This window comes from Puntigrus tetrazona, chromosome 9 (genome assembly GCF_018831695.1).
Source record: "Puntigrus tetrazona isolate hp1 chromosome 9, ASM1883169v1, whole genome shotgun sequence".
NCBI lineage: Eukaryota > Metazoa > Chordata > Actinopteri > Cypriniformes > Cyprinidae > Puntigrus > Puntigrus tetrazona.
Genome location: NC_056707.1, coordinates 1,258,780 through 1,275,148, shown reverse-complemented (window position 1 = coordinate 1,275,148; position 16,369 = coordinate 1,258,780). Strand labels below are relative to the sequence as shown.

Here is a 16,369-nt window from a genome sequence, read left to right as displayed (position 1 = left end):
TTGTCTTATGTGTTAGGTATTGTAAAAGTAAAACTTGTAAATCTTTGTGCTACCTTGCTCAGAATTACGAAATAAGTAAAAAATAAATAAAATAAAATAAATACCACCTTGCTGTTATTTTATCGATCACAAATCAAACAGAATTAGTTAGATTAACTCAATGCTAAGATTAGTCAACGTTTATTCTGTGAATTTTGAATAATCAAATCAATTCAAATCCTTAAGATTGATTCCCAGATAATAATTAAACCGCTAATTCAAACCCTACAAATCATCTTCTCACACTGCACATACTTGCAATTCTGAAGTTAAGTGTAGAGAATGTGACAGTGGAGAACATGTTGCTGCCCTCCAGCCAGGACCAAGACCTCAGTTTCCTTTTAGATTGCATGAGGAAGGAAGGATATATAGGAGAAATAAATGTTCAGCATCTTTGGGTGTCCTGATTTAATATAGTAAGGAGCCTGTTGCTGTGACTGTTGATATAAAGCAGATGTTTCACTGTGAAACAGTGAAGGAAGAACACAGACTATTTAAGGTTCCTATGGTTTCATGATAATGATCTTGACAATGTTGAATGTAGGATGAAAGTACATATAGACCCTCCCCAGCACTTCATTGGGCTGCCAAAGGAGGAGTTTGTGCATGGAGCTGACATACAACTTTGTGAGCAAAGATTTTTTATGTGGATGACGATCTAAGATCCTATCCAACTGCCTTTGAAGCTACTGATCTACTTCAGAGGACACAATTATCTCTGGCTAAATCTAATCTAAGGCTTTACAAGATAATGTCAAACAGCTGGTGGTGTTGGCAGCCTTTCCATATGAAGACTGTGCAGTTAGTGTCAAAGATCTTGATTTCGAGGATGAATAGGAGATTTTGTTTTAAAAAAACAAAAACAAATTAAAGACATTATTTTCCCTACTAAATAGGACATGTATAGAATTCACGATGTGTGCTCATGGTTGTAAAAAGTAAAAATTTAAATTTAATGAATCAAACCGGTACATTCCACAGTTATTGAAACAATAAATAAATTACACAGAAAAAGTGTGCAAAAAACATTTACATTCCCAGGGCCAGGATTTCTAGATTGCCTTAAATATCTAGGTTTTGGCTTTGTTTGCATGCAGACCAATCAATGTATGACATCAGTTCCTTATGTTTTCAAAATGCTTGCCAGGTTTCTGTTAGTGTACAACTACGCAAGTTTCTAATTCTGTAACTGCTCATGGATGATGTCCCCTTAACAATTTGTGATCTTGCTATAATGCTCTAATAGTACAATAACAAAGTTATTTTCTATGGCCACAAAGATATCTGTTCTTGGAACTGATGTGATTATACTGAATACAAATCAACGACAACAGGAAGTGGTTGTCAGCTCTTCAGACCACAGAGCCAAGAGACACCTGACACCTGATATTCTTAAATGACATTTAGTTTTCACAAGCTGTATAGTCAACTAACAAATAAACAAAACACAATAAAAAAACAAGATAACCCAACTTGTCTAATAAATAGTATAGCGAATCATACACAAGATGGATTATCTTACATTAAAATAATGAAAACAGGAGGGACTTCCTGGTTGAAGATGGAGTAACATGTTGGTTTTGTCGCTTCACGAAATTTCACTTAGAATTCTATAAAACGTGATAACAAACAGTTTTTAGTGCCTTAAAAACTTTTAGGTTGCTTTCTTGTTTACCATCGGTGCAATTTACGTGGTTAAAAATGAAACCTGGAAGAAAAGATGTTGCTGAGGAGAAATCTCCATCGGGATTCCCTATACGGGGGAAGAGGCCAGCTCAACGGCAAGTAAAGATCCCGTGCTGCGTGCAATTGAAGCACTTCGAGTGGAGCTGGGAAAGGTTAAATCGGATATCAAAGAAAGTTTGAGGGGCGAGATTTCATGGCTGGAGCACAAAATCGATAAGAAGTTTGATGTGATGCAGCGAACCATAAACGATCATCGTACGACTCTAGAACAGCTGGAACAGAGCACTACAACCTCGGCAACGCGGTTACGAAGCTACAAGCGAAGTCACAAGTCTGCCACGGCAAGTATCAGAATTAACAGAGAAATGCATTGATCTGGAAGGTCGTTCCAAGAGACAAAATATAAGAATCGCTGGAATCAGAGAAGGAATGGAACACGGACAAGGGGCCAGAGATTTTGTGTCTAAATTGCTCATGGAGGTGCTTGAATTGGATGATTTGCCTGCCCTCGATTGCGTGCATCGAGCCCTTAGTTCAGCGTCCGGAGGACATGGACCCACCGCGGCATTTTATCGTTCGAATACACCATGGCCACATCATGGAAAACATCATGCGTAAAGTGTCAACAATGAAGAAGTTAATCTTCAATGGCCGGGCCATTCAGATCTTCAGAGATTACCCGGCCGCGGTGGTCAAAAAGGCGGGCAGCTTTTGCAAAGAGTCGCGCCAGCTCCTTCGGGATAAGCCCGGTGTGAAATCGGCATTCTGTATCCAGCAAAGCTGCGGGTGACATTCAGTGAAGGAGAGAAATTCACTGGCCTTGAATGAAGCTTGGAAATTTGCAATTGAACAGTTTGGCACGGAGTAATTTAAAATTTCAACAGTATTTACTGATACCAAGCCTATCGTTTTGTTGGAATGTCATATTCTGCGGATTATAGACAGTGGTGAAGTCTCTGCGGAGTAAAATGCAGAGGTCGGCTCTTCTTTTGGTTTGTTTATTATTATAACCATTTATTGCCTTCTGCTTCGTGGTAAGTTAGGCTGTTCACTTGTTCCTGTGTCAGCTAAACTTGTTCTGTTCTTATATGGTTCGCTTTTGGGCACTTGTTTGGGGGGAGGGCATAGTGCTAAATATTTTCATGATTGGTACTTAAGATACTTGTCGGTACAAATGATTAGTTCTGTTGTAGTTCATCTTTATGTCTAATAAGCTGAATGCAAAAGTATGTATTTAAGTTTTCTACTTGGAATGTAAAGGGTCTAAATGAACCTGTTAAAGGAGGTCTCATTTAAAATCACTGTCTTCAGATATTATGTTTCTTCAAGAGACTCATTTGAAACGTACTGAACACGTGAGACTGCGATGTAAATGGATTGGACAAATTTATCACTCCAATCTCTCTGCAAAATCCAGAGGGAAAGCTATACTAATTCGTAAAGGGTCTTCCATTTAAGCATAACACATTTATTTTAGATGGAGAGGGGAGATATGTTATTGTAATAGGGAAGTATTTTCTCTACCGTAGACTCTAGTTAATGTTTATGGACCAAATTGTGACAACCCTGATTTTTTTAAAAATGTCTTTGACTTGAATTCCAAATATTTCAGATACAAATCTCATTATAGGAGGTGATTTTAATTGTGTCCTGAATCCGTACTTGGACAAATCCTTCTCTTCAAAAATAGTCAGTTCCAACTCTGGTAAATTTTTGAATTCATATATTTCAAACTCTAACATGTTTGATGTGTGGAGGAGTCTTTATCCGACGGCTAGAGATTATTCTTTTTACTCCCAAGTTCATAAAATATATACACTGAATAGATTACTTCATTCTGGACGGATAAACTTCTATCCCAAGTCTATGCAGCTAAATATCATAATATTATTATTTCTGACCACAGCCCAGTGAGTTTCTCTATTTAAAAAGATAATTTGGAGAAACCACATAGAACTTGGAGGCTTAATCCTCAGTTACTGACGAATAGAGCTTTTATTAACCATTTGAAACAAGATATAGAAAATTTCTTTCATTTCAATGACAAGCCAGACATTTCAATGGGGGTGTTATGGGATACATTTAAAGCGTACATGAGAGGTAGTGTTATTTCTTATCAAGCATTTCAGAGGAAAAGTAATGAGGCTGAATTAGATGTGCTGGAATCGCAAAATTTCCAAATTGAATATGGAAAATGCTGAAAATCCATGTATTGAAAAATATAAAAAAATCTGTGCACTTAAATATAAGTTAAACCAAATTCTTGGTGCAAAAGTTTCAAAGTCTTTTCAGTATGTAAAACAAAAGTATTTTGAATTCGGTGATAAACCTCACAAACTTTTAGCTCAACAACTTCGCAAAATAACGAGAGCAATACATAAAATTAAGTCAAGCACAGGAGGACTTCTCACTTCCCCCAACGAAATAAATAATAGGTTTCGATGGTTTTATGAAAAGCTATATTCGTCAAAAGGAATTATAGAGCCATGGCTCAGTTTTTAGATCAACAGAACCTTCCCACATTAGATCTAGAACAAATTGAAGAACTGGGCGCAGAAATTACTCTTGAGGAAGTATCAGATACTATAAACTCTCTAAAAAATGGTAAAACTTCAGGGCCAGATGGATTCTGTAAAGAGTTTTATAAAACCTGTAATAAACTACTGTCACCCTATTTAACTAGGGTTTACAAACAAGCATTTATAGATCAGGCTCTGCCGCCCTCTCTAAATGAGGCTATTATTACTGTAATCCCCAAAAAAGGAAGAGACCCAGAAGAGCTGAGTTCACTTTTAAATTCAGATCAAAAAATCCTGACAAAAATTCTGGAACAAAGGTTGAGCATAGTCATTAGTAATCTGGTTCATCCAGATCAAAATGGCTTCATACCAAAACGTAGCTCTTTTTCCAATTTTAGACGTCTCTTTAACATTATGTATTCTTGTAGAAGCTTGCAACACGAACTAGCCATTCTGTCGTTAGATGCTGAGAAGGCCTTCGATCAGATTGAGTGGCCTTATCTATTTGCTGTGTTAAAGAAATTTAATCTTGGGGATAATTTTATTCTATGGATTAAATTGCTTTACTCCAAGCCGTGTGCAAGAATTCTCACAAATCAAACTATGTCTCCGTATTTTGATTTGCATTAGAGGTACAAGACAGGGATGCCCACTGTCACCGATGTTGTTTACTTTAGCAATTGAGCCATTAGCTCAGGCCATTAGGACACACACTGGGATTAAAGGGCATAAAACTTCCAAGACTGATAGTAAACTGGCTTTATTTGCAGATGGCGTGATTTTGTTTATTACTGAACCGAAAAATAGCATTCCAAATATCCTTAATTTGCTGAACCATTATGGTACATTTGCAGGATACAAAGTTAATTGGGACAAAAGTGTGTTGATGCCAGTCTCGATTAAGGACTCCTCCTGGCTCGAACATTTGCCTTTTAAGATATCTCTGAAACAATTTACATACTTGGGAATTGAAGTGACCAGTTTTCCGATTTAGCTAAAGCCAACATTAAACCCTTGCTGTCCAGACTTAAGTCCATGATTGACTACTGGAGAACACTTCCCATTTCTCTTGTGGGTGGGTTAATGCAACTAAGATGATATTTCTTCCCCAATTTTTGTATATAGTGCAGAACATTCCTGTTTTTCTGCCTAAATCATTTTTTAAAGATTTTGGTTCCCTTTGTCTGGAATTATAAAGCCCATAGGATTTCTAAGCGATACCTATGCAAATCTAGAGCACAGGGAGGGCTTGCCTTGCCTAATTTTCTCTACTATTACTGGGCTGCGAACCTCAGGGCCTTGATCTCTTGGATAGATTTTTCTTCAACAAGGGATAACTGGTTGTTATTAGAACAGGAGGAATGTCTACCATATTCTATTAATGCGATACTTTTATCACCTAAAAGCATTTCAAGTTCACTCTACAATCATAATCCTGTTATACATAACTTGGAAGAATTTGGAAGCAGTTAAAAACACATTTTGATTTCACCCAAATATCATTTTTGCTATCTATTGCAGCTAACCCCTCTTTCTGTCCTTCGCTTCTAGACAGTACATTTGAAGTTTGGAAAAATGCTGGGTTACAAAGTATAGGGGACTTATATTTCAATGGTAAATTTGCCTCCTTTCAACAGCTGTCCGAGCATTATAATATTCCATCTAATAATTTCTTCAGGTACCTCCAAATAAGAGACTTTGTGAAGTCTAACATCCCTAATTATGTTACAGCAACACCCATGTGTTTAGACACATTTCTGGGAAATATTATTAGAAATGGTAGTTCAATTTCTTAGATTTACAGGGGTTTAGAACAGCTTAAACAGCCTCCTATGGAGAATATTAAACATGCATAGGAAGAAGAACTTGGACAAGAAATTCCAAATGAAATTTGGGAAGAAAGTCTTAAAGTGGTCCACGGATGTTCTATCAATGCAAGACATTGTCTCATTCAATTTAAGGTGCTCCATAGGCTTCATTACTCCAAGTCTAAACTGCATCAGATATTTCGGACGTGTCTCCACTGTGTGATAAATGTAACAGTTTAATCTCCAACCTGTCTCATAGTTTTGTTTTATGTTCCAAATTACAGAATTGGTGCAAAATATTTCAAGTCTTTTCAGAGACATTAAACATTTCTATTGACGTTGACCCAATATTAATTATATTTGGTGTTTCCGAAGTATTTTTCCAACTCACACGAGTACAACAACAGTTTGTTGCATATGGTCTAATTTCTGCTAAAAAACGTATCCTTTTGTTTTGGAAAAAAATAAGTTCCTACTGTTAAATTATGGCTGGCAGAGCTGACAGGTACACTACACCTGGAGAGAATCCGGTATATCCTACAGGACAAGATTTTGTTGTTCGAGAAAATTTGGTCTCCCTTTATTTTTTTTCTTCTTACAAAAGTGTGATTGAGGTCTTATATATCCCGTCAGTACCTGCATTTACCACTAAATAGCACTTGGGGTTGGTGGGGTAGGGCAAGAGATACTTATTGTTTTTTACTGTTAATATTGTTTCTATGGTATATCTATCTTTATATTTTGTATGTGTGTGTTAAAAATGTAATTACAAGAGAATGTTCATTGTACATTCGACCAATAAAAATATTTTTAAAGAGAAATTTAATAATAAAATTAAGAAAAAAAATTTAAAAAATAATGAAAACAGATTTTGTTTGACAAACATTAATAGTGTTCACAGCGATTGTTGAAATGCATTTGTCACATGGCAAGACACAGCAAAGGCTTAATCCCTTTATAATTTAAGCCTGGAATACACTACTCGGTTTTTGCCCTGATTTTTAAGTCTGAACAAGTTGACACTAATTGAGGAAATTCAGAGCCAGACTGCAGATTGAAGCCCACAGTTTAAACAGAAAATCGGTTGGTGTATAATGGTCACAGACTCTGATTTTTTTTTTTTTTTTTTAGCTTCAGACTTTGATTCCATCCCATTGGAGGATATTAGAATTAATACACAACACAGAATTTCTGCGGGAAAAAAAAAATCATAAGACTACTTAATAAATAAATTATTAAATAAATTTAATAAATTAAGTTGTTTTATGCATTCAATACTTTATGCAATAACAATAAAACAATAAAAAATGGTGAGAAAAGGTAACGCTTAGGGACCTAAACATGTAATTTTGTTGAACCTGATAAACTGATGTGAAAACATAGGGTTAGCGATAACTGAATCCCTTGGCACAGCTGTATAAAAGCAATTCAGAGATTCTTAGCCATTAGAGGGCCTGTGAAACAATTCCCATCAGGCTGCGGAACTAACTTTGTAGCTACAAGCAAAGAACCAGTGTTCTCCAAAGTGGAGAAGAACCCAGAGATGCACATACCTCACCAGCTACTCTTATGTGTAAAAGATACACAGAGGGAGATATGCAAAGTAAAACTAGCCAGTCTAACAACAACAAGAAAAAAAAAATCTGCTCTTAACCACAGCACTGACCTGCTTGCCGAATCTCAATTCGAGGTTAAGAACAACCCCAAGATTACTTATTTGGTTATGAAGTTAGGCCCACCATGGATCACAATAAATAATCAATCAATCAATCATTTTTATTTATATAGCACTTTTAACAACACAGGTTGTATCAAAGCACTGAACAGAATAAAGTAGAAGAATACAATAATATGAATGTATAATGACGAGATTGAACAATTTGTTAGTAAATGCATAGACGTTTCTGTAATCAATTTGACGATAATCGCTAGAAGTTAAGTGTCCCCAACAAAGCAAGCCAGAAGCGACAGCGACAAGGAACAAAACTCCATCCATACAGAATGGAGAAAAAGAAACCTTGGGAGAACCCAGACTCTGTTGGGGCCAGTTCTCCTCTGGCCGGATGCCCAGCACTTAACATCCAGTTCAATTTTAAACGCACCTGTGTCAGATAGTGTAAATGATTCACAAACTGTTCTTTTAAAATGTAAACTAGTGTTACTGAAATCTGTCAGACACAGTGTTTTATTCCAGCCTTAATGTTTTTGTTAAATATTTACATTCATAAGCGTAATTATGCTAATATAATAGTTAATGTTATAACAGTAGGGTACACGTCACAACTAACCCACAGCTGATGCAACCTGCCTCTCACTTGCTCTGACAATCCTAGTTATAAATGAATAACCAGCTCATAAGCTAAAATAGCATAATTGGATGATATATGATAAAAAAAAAAGCTTTCCACACAATCATTTTACAACACAACTGTAATCCTCAAAAGATACAACATTGTATGCCTGATGCCACTCAACAACTGCATTTACTCCGATCATGCATGCTCATGATTATGAATGATGTAGCTACACGTATGCTACAGACCATGGTGATGCTACAGACCATGGTGATGCTACACATTATAATAAAATTGCCCAATATGCAATTGTAGACCTAGGCATTATTTGTAATTTGAATGTGGCTTCTGTGACTTGGCTTGTGAATTTAAAAAGCTTAAGATGTAGTATCACTAAACAGTCGATCTAAATCTGAACAATATCTACATATTCTGTGGCTGGCCTAAAAATCACAACAGCTTGTTTTTCCCTGGTCTAAAATTCCAATTGGGAGCCAACTGGCTTTTAACCTCTTTCAGACATGCAAAAAGTGACCAAAAACACAATTATCTCTTGATTTCAAATGTCTGCCCGAGTCCCATCCAGGAGTCGAAGGTGGAGGTTTCACATTTCAGGATGCGGGTGCCAGAGAGTGCCGTACCCCTGAGAGAGGAGGTCCTTCCTCAGAGGTATGGCCAGGGAGGGGCTGTCACGAGAAGTGCGAGTTCTGAAAACCAGGCCCAGGTGGGCCAGTATGACACAACAAACAGAACCTGTTCCTCATCCTCCCTGACCTTGCGCGAGAAGGATCACTGGGGGAAAGGCATACTTGCAAAGCCCCCGAGGCCAGCTGCGAGTCAGTGCATCCATGCCGAGGGGCCCCTCGACAACTACGACAGCTTGCTTCTCTGACGGTGTGGCGAGTCCCTCATGCACCCTTCCTGTACCCACGAGGACACCAGCGTGCATGCATGGGGGAAGAGACCGGTCTCTTGAGGAGAGGTGCACTCGGCATTTAACTGCGGCAGTGACGAGGCTCAATCCACTTTAGGTGTGCCTCGTCACACGCCGCCAGACCTGTCCAATACCACGACCCTCCTCTCACAAACACCCACTCCCATTGGGAGCCTGGTGAAAACAAATAAAGGACAGGGTGATGATGACAATCAAGGGGAGGGGCAGCCGACTCGTCACACTGTTTAGCAAGTATCCACTAGGGGTTATCAATGCATAATGTCCCCAGGGAACATACATTTTATAAACATACTCTAACAGACTCTACAGAAAAGGTGAAAGGCTCAAAAGGTTGCCAATGAGTCGCAATGGAGTGGGAATGCCAGGTACAGTGCAATAAATGAAAGGCAAACTCCCATTCAATGTTTCTTATCTGGACTGTAGGCCTAGGAAAGGAGTATCCGGTACAAACTAGTCCTTATAATATAACTGGGAGTGATTTGACAGATTTTTGTTGATTTTGTTGTGCATCCTTCCATTGTAACTAAACAATGTCCGAAACAACCAAGTGAAACAGTTTATAAAAATAAAAAAAAAAACCTCAAAATTCACTTATCTGGTGCCCTGACCAAAGCTAGTTGCTAGATGTGTTGGTGTATCAAAACAACCTAGATATATTTACAAACTGAAACTGTAGTTTATTTATTTTTTCATAACAATTAATCTCAATTAAACTGCAGTTGTTTGCTTTTTGAACATAAAAACTGACCTTTGATTCACACTGAAAACAGTCCCTGGAGGAGAATTTATTCCAGGGCTCCACTGCAAAATGTGCTTGAAATTGTGTGACAATATTGTAAAGTTGACAGGAGCAGGGATTGTCTGAAGCACTAGAAGAAAATCATACAGACATATGACACATATCACAAACAAACAGTGTTTATCTTTTACCTTTGTTTTGCCAATAAATTATCAAAAATACCCACCACACATATACATTTTTCCAACAATTATATGCTTGTGCATATGTGTGTGTGTGTGTGTGGTTGTGTGAGAATAGAAGCGTCTGTGGCTTATTTATGAGCACAGTATCCAGTTCATGGTTAAATACCATAAAGACTTTTAGACAAAAGACCCCCCATCCCAATCATACCTGTAAAGTAGAAAGACATGAAGAGAAGCTGCCCTGTTGTCCTCATCTTGACTGTTGATCATAAGTCACAAATAGTAGCAACCTCACACTGAAATAAAAGTACAAAACAGAAATCATTCAGATGAGCCACCAGGAAAAGAGGGGAAAAAAGACCCTAAAACCTGTATTGTAACGTTGACGTGGACTTCCTTTTTCTGAGTTTATATAGAGTCTTAAGAAAAAGTCTATAACATACTTTGATAAAAAATTTCTCAATGGTAGGGTAAAAAAACAACCCTTTCACCTTGTCAGAAAACAGCTCTGTTCAGAGCAACAAGCTTCTGTGCATGTCTCTTTAAATGCTAATGAGCTCTGCAGAATCCGCCCCTCTCGAGGTGATGATCCATTCTTGAAACTGTAAAATTTAGCTACTGAACTTGCTGACTAGCACATATTTAGGAAAGGCTATTTGCAAAGATTGATGAAATATACAACAACTACAACTATGTATTAAATACTCTTTTTCACTAGGTGGCGCTAGATCACAAATGATTTTGCAAACATAGACACATTCAGCAGGTAGATCGGAAGCCACATTATAATTTAATTTGATTATGAGATGTGCATGATAATCAAATTAGATTAATTGCACAGTCCTACATCACACATTTCAATACTTTAAAAGCATTAAAATATATAAACTTTTTTTTCTTTCACACTCCAAACACTTTAAAGGGGTCATGAACTGAGAAATTACATTTCCTTTGATCTTTTGACATACAACAGGTCAATGTATTAAAGCATCATGAGTTTCAAAATTCAAACCGTTCTTGTAAAAAAAAAACAACCATGGAATGCACCAATTTATAAGGTAACGGTGTGGCTAAACACCGCCTTCTTTGTTTGCTTTACCACAAATTCATTTTTAAACAAGACAGTATGATGCAGACTTTTTTAGAGAGACTGATGCAGTGCTGAGTCTGACTCAGTGTGATTAAACCGTGTTTTACCAATTTTACTTTGTCCGTTCCAGATCTTTTCATGTATACTATATATATATATATAGTGATATACGAATTAATATCAGTAAAGCCTGTTCTTTGATTAGCAGGTCATGAAGATTATTAAATCTTCATCACCTGTTTTTAAATGAAGTGCCAGCTGAAACACAGAGCCATAGATCATTGACAAGCTATGCAACATTCCGTTCAGATTTGCGGATGGTTCATTTAAGTAGCTTGTCTGTGATCAAAAGCAAGGTCTCTGCAGCAACTAGCTAACTCAGTTAGAAAATCAGCACATTCTTTAACAAAATCTGTGCTGTGCCCTGGTGGCCTGTATACAGTAGCCAGTAAAAACATGACAGGGGATTTATCACGTGTTTAGCATGTGTTTCTCTAGATAATGTTATACGCAGCATCAAAACTTCAAATGAGTTATACTTAAAACATGCCCCATGAGAAGTACTGAGAATATTGTAATAAATTGTAACACTCCCCCTTTACCTTTTAAACATGGCTCATTTTTATAGCAGTAATTTTGGAGGGTAGACTAATTTAAAGTAATAAATTCATCTGGTTTTATCCAGGTTTCTGTCAAACAGAGGTTCTGATGTTTGATCAAATCATTTATATAAAAAGTGCTTTTGTAGAAAGGGATCTAATATTCAGCAAGCCAAGTTTTACCATTTGCTTCTTTGTATTATAAATAGTTTTTATTTGTTGAACATCAATTAAATTATTGCTTTTAATTTGGTTTGAACGTTCTCTGTGTATTCTAATTTGGGCAACAGACACAGTCTCTATAGTGTGATATTTAAGTGAAAGAGTCTCTATGTGCTGAGAATTCTCTGGTACTTTCCAGGTGGGCACTGTGCAGGGGCTGGTTCTGCCTGTTGTTCCTGTTGAATCCCAAGAAACTGGAGCTAATATCACAGTGGGAGGTAGAATAGAATCAGGTACCTCATGCTCCAGAAAAAGATCATGGCGGCGTGATAAATCAACAGCCTTGCTGTTTTTGCTGCCTGGTCGATAAGTAACCGTTAACTGAAATCTGGTAAAGAACAAAGCCCACCTGGCTTGACAGAGAGTCTAACGTTTAGCACCTTTTATATATTTAAGATTCTTATGGTCTGTGATCACCTGGAATGGGTGTACGGCTCCCTTTAGCCAGAGACGCAGCTTTTTGATTGCTGCTTTCATGGACAAGAGTTCTTTGTTACCCACATCATAATTTCTTTTGGCTGCTGTAAACTTCCTAAAAAAGAAAGTGCATGGAAATAGTTTGCCTGGTTGGCTGTCTCTGAGAAAGCACTGCTCCAATTTCACAGTCGGAGGCATCCACCTCCACAACGAATGGACAACTGGGTCCGGGAGTTTGAGAAAGGAAGCTGTGGTGAATCTCTCCTTTAGGTTATAGAATGCTGTAGTAGCAGAATCCTTCCATTGAAGCTTGGTTGGCTTTCCTTTGAGCAGGGAGGTTAAAGGGGCAGTGACAGTACTGTAACCTCTAATGAATCTACGGTAAAACAATTTTGACACCCTGATGCCTTATATCGTATCCCAGGGATGAAGACTTTGAAACATGAAACTCACATTTCTTCGCTTTGACATAGAGCTGGTTTTAGAGCAGTCTGGAGAGTACAGTCTCGACATGGCTGATGTGTTCTGCCTCCGTTTTGGAATAAACCAAAATGTCGTCAATGTAAGTCACCACGTTTTTGTTCAGAATGTCTTTGAAAATTTCATTGATGAAAGACTAGAAAACTGCTGGAGCACTGGCTAGGCCATACGGCATAACAAGATATTCGGATATAGGATAAACAGGCAAGTTCATACACAAGAAATTAGAATAATCATAAGAGAAACACTTGGTAAGGCAGGGAAACTGGCAATACTTTGTGACAAGCATAATGTGTGCTCTAGCTTTATGCTGGGCAAACAGGCCAGTCTTTAAACCAGGTACTGGTAGCTTTGGCACTGCGTGCAGGTATCAAGTGCTGTTGGAAAATTAAATCTGCATCTACATAAAGTTGATCAGCAGCAGGAAGTACTATAAAATTTCCTGGTATACAGCTGCATTGACCTTAGACCTAGAAAACACCAGCAGATGACATGGCACCCCATACCATCACTGATGTGGAAACTTTACACTGGACCTCACGCAACGTGGATTCTGTGCCTCACCTCTCTTTAGAACTAGGTTCTGTAGAACTAGACTGAGAGACCATTTAAAGGGCCTTTGCAGGTGTTTTGAGTTAATTAGCTAATTAGAGAGTGGCACCAGGTCTTCAATATTGAACCTTTTCACAGTATTCTAATTTTCTGAAATACTGAATTTGGGGTTTTCATTAGTTGTCAGCTATAATCACCAAAATTAAAACAATGGAATTTGTGAAATAAATCAACTTTTGATGATATTCTAATTATATGACCAGCACCTGTATGGCTGTGTTTGTTAACTGGCATTTGTGTCTGAAAAAGCTCATAGAGATTTACCAGTGAATTCAGAGTATGGGACACCATACTCAACAATATACCCTTTCCATTCTATTTTAAAGATTATAAAAGAAATCTCTTTTTGCACACTTTCTAGATTATATATAATCTGTTCCTAATCAGATAGCATATATTGAATTTAGCTAATTTAAAATGTAAGCAGATTTCACACACAAATCTTAATTACTGTTAATCTGAAACAGGCGATTACCAATAAAATCTCAAACATCACCACCAGCCCATAATTCAGTTCAAAGTTCTGTTTAATTAATTTATTTAAATTTTTGCTAAATTATTTAATATTTAATAGCAGTGTTTAATAATTTCTATTGTAACTATATGGCACAGCTGCAATATTAATCATTGCAATAACGTCATTGAACTGGAAGTTAAGTGCTGGGCGTCCGTCAGAGGAGAACTGGCCCCAACTGAGTCTGGTTTCTCCCAAGGTTTTTTTTTTCCATTCTGTATGGATGGGGTTTTGGTTTCTTGCCGCTGTTGCCTCTGGCTTGCTTTGTTGGGGACACTTAACTTCTAGTGATTATCATCGAATTGATTACAGAGACCGTCTCTGCATTTAATAACAAATTGTTCACTCTCGTTATTATACATCCGTCATTGTATTCTTCTACTTTATACTGTACAGTGCTTTGATGCAACCTGTGTTGTTAAAAGCGCTATATAAATAAAAATGATTGATATTATTCAGTTAAAATATAAATTCATTATAATGACTAGGGTAGTTGCCATTTTGACTGTATGGTTTGTTTTACATATTTAATATACCTATAAGGATATTTGGATTTAAAAAGATAATTAAGATTGATAAATCTTAATCATTTAAAAATGCCCTTATGGTATGTATTTAAATTGATGAACCTAAGGATCACAAGCGAAATACTGTACAAAGGGTGCCTTTCATCAACTAGATCGCAGGTGTTCCCATTAGAAAAAAAGTATTTTCTTGTACACATTACATTCAAAGAAGTTCAATATAAATACCTTTATTGGATGGGTTCTTCAAAAATTCACAATTCATAAGTCACCCCTACACCATGGTGACTGACAAGATCTGTGAAGGAAGATGAAAACACTACTTTTAAAACACTAGTAGTTTAACGCTACTTTAAAAAGAAAACATGGACTTTTGCATTATGTCGCTCCATGAAATTCATCAATATATTGGTGCATCATGTACAATTATGATAATTGTAGCTATATACTACATTAAACAACCATACCACACCTATAATATCAATGTACCACAGTAACGCCATATTGCTTTAAAAATCGGAAAAAAAATACAAAATACACACGAAATAAAAAAGTGTTAAACACAGTAGTATTAAAGTGACCTCTATTTTCCCCAAATACATTGCCTTTGCAAATCAATTAATTTTTATTTTAAAAAATTCCTTTGTGCGACTACTGAAACGTAACACAGGTTAGCTCACTTTATGAACGCTCACGTAAACACATTAAAAAAGCTGTAAACAGTACCTGTAAATCCGTGATGTTATATCCTATTTTTGTCAACGAAAGCGCACAAAACTTAAGTTAAATACATTATGTACTTGAACAAACGTTTAAGGAAGTTGTCAAGACTGCTTTCCCAACGTCATTACTGGAAAACACGTGCTTCAAGCGAACTTGACAGCATGGTTGCCAGCTTTTCACAATAAAACCCGCCCAAATGCTACTGGAAACTATACTAAAACTAGCCCAGTTGCTTTTAAAGGTGGATCCCCTTGATAAAAGTCTAATTCCGGGGATACATATCACACTACTGGGGTCGTTTCAACCCTCGGACATAAAAAAAAAAAAAACATATCGAGGAAACAATATTAAAATAATAACTTGGCAACACTGCCAGGCAGAAACGGTTCATGTGAAATTCATTGACAAACAAATAAATAAATAATAGGTTACGTGTGTATAAGAGAACTAAATTAAAATATTCGCCCAGCCAAAATTTGGACGTTTAATGACCGTTGAAAAGAAGTCTTCTGGCCGTAAATTACACGTCTTTTTTGCACGTCCCAGGACGTCTAAATGTATCATCTCTTAGATGCCCATTTTGCGTTAGTTTAGTGCATTGATTTATGTTCACAAGCCTTCACATAAACATCGTAAAGGCATTTAATTATGTCTTTATACATCTAAACTTTAAAAAGGTCAAAAATCGGTGCAGTCCTACCATGACGTCTATAAGGTCACAAACAAGAACACATTATTTGTGTACTTAAGGAAGAAGAGTGTTCTAATTTAGTACATTTTATTGTGAATATTACATTTTTACATTTATTACAATGTCTTCCATTTATTAAACAGCTACCATTTAAACAAGAAAAAAACTGTTTTACATTCATGTTAGAGGGGCATTTTTTTGTAAACAAGAAAATAACAGTACAGGATCACACATATGTATCTATTTTTAGAGTCGTCAAAATGTTTACTCTC

The 16,369-nt window shown here is 36.8% G+C and overlaps 1 long non-coding RNA gene across 1 annotated transcript; it reads right to left on the bottom strand.

The window, feature by feature from the left end:
• Nucleotides 1-12,558: 12,558 nt before the first annotated feature.
• LOC122351665 lies at nt 12,559-15,570 on the bottom strand. Its single transcript, XR_006251784.1, has 3 exons — nt 15,410-15,570; nt 14,912-14,981; nt 12,559-12,668 (listed from the first exon to the last, which is right to left on the bottom strand). It is a non-coding gene; the product is annotated as an uncharacterized LOC122351665 (long non-coding RNA).
• Nucleotides 15,571-16,369: the final 799 nt, after the last annotated feature.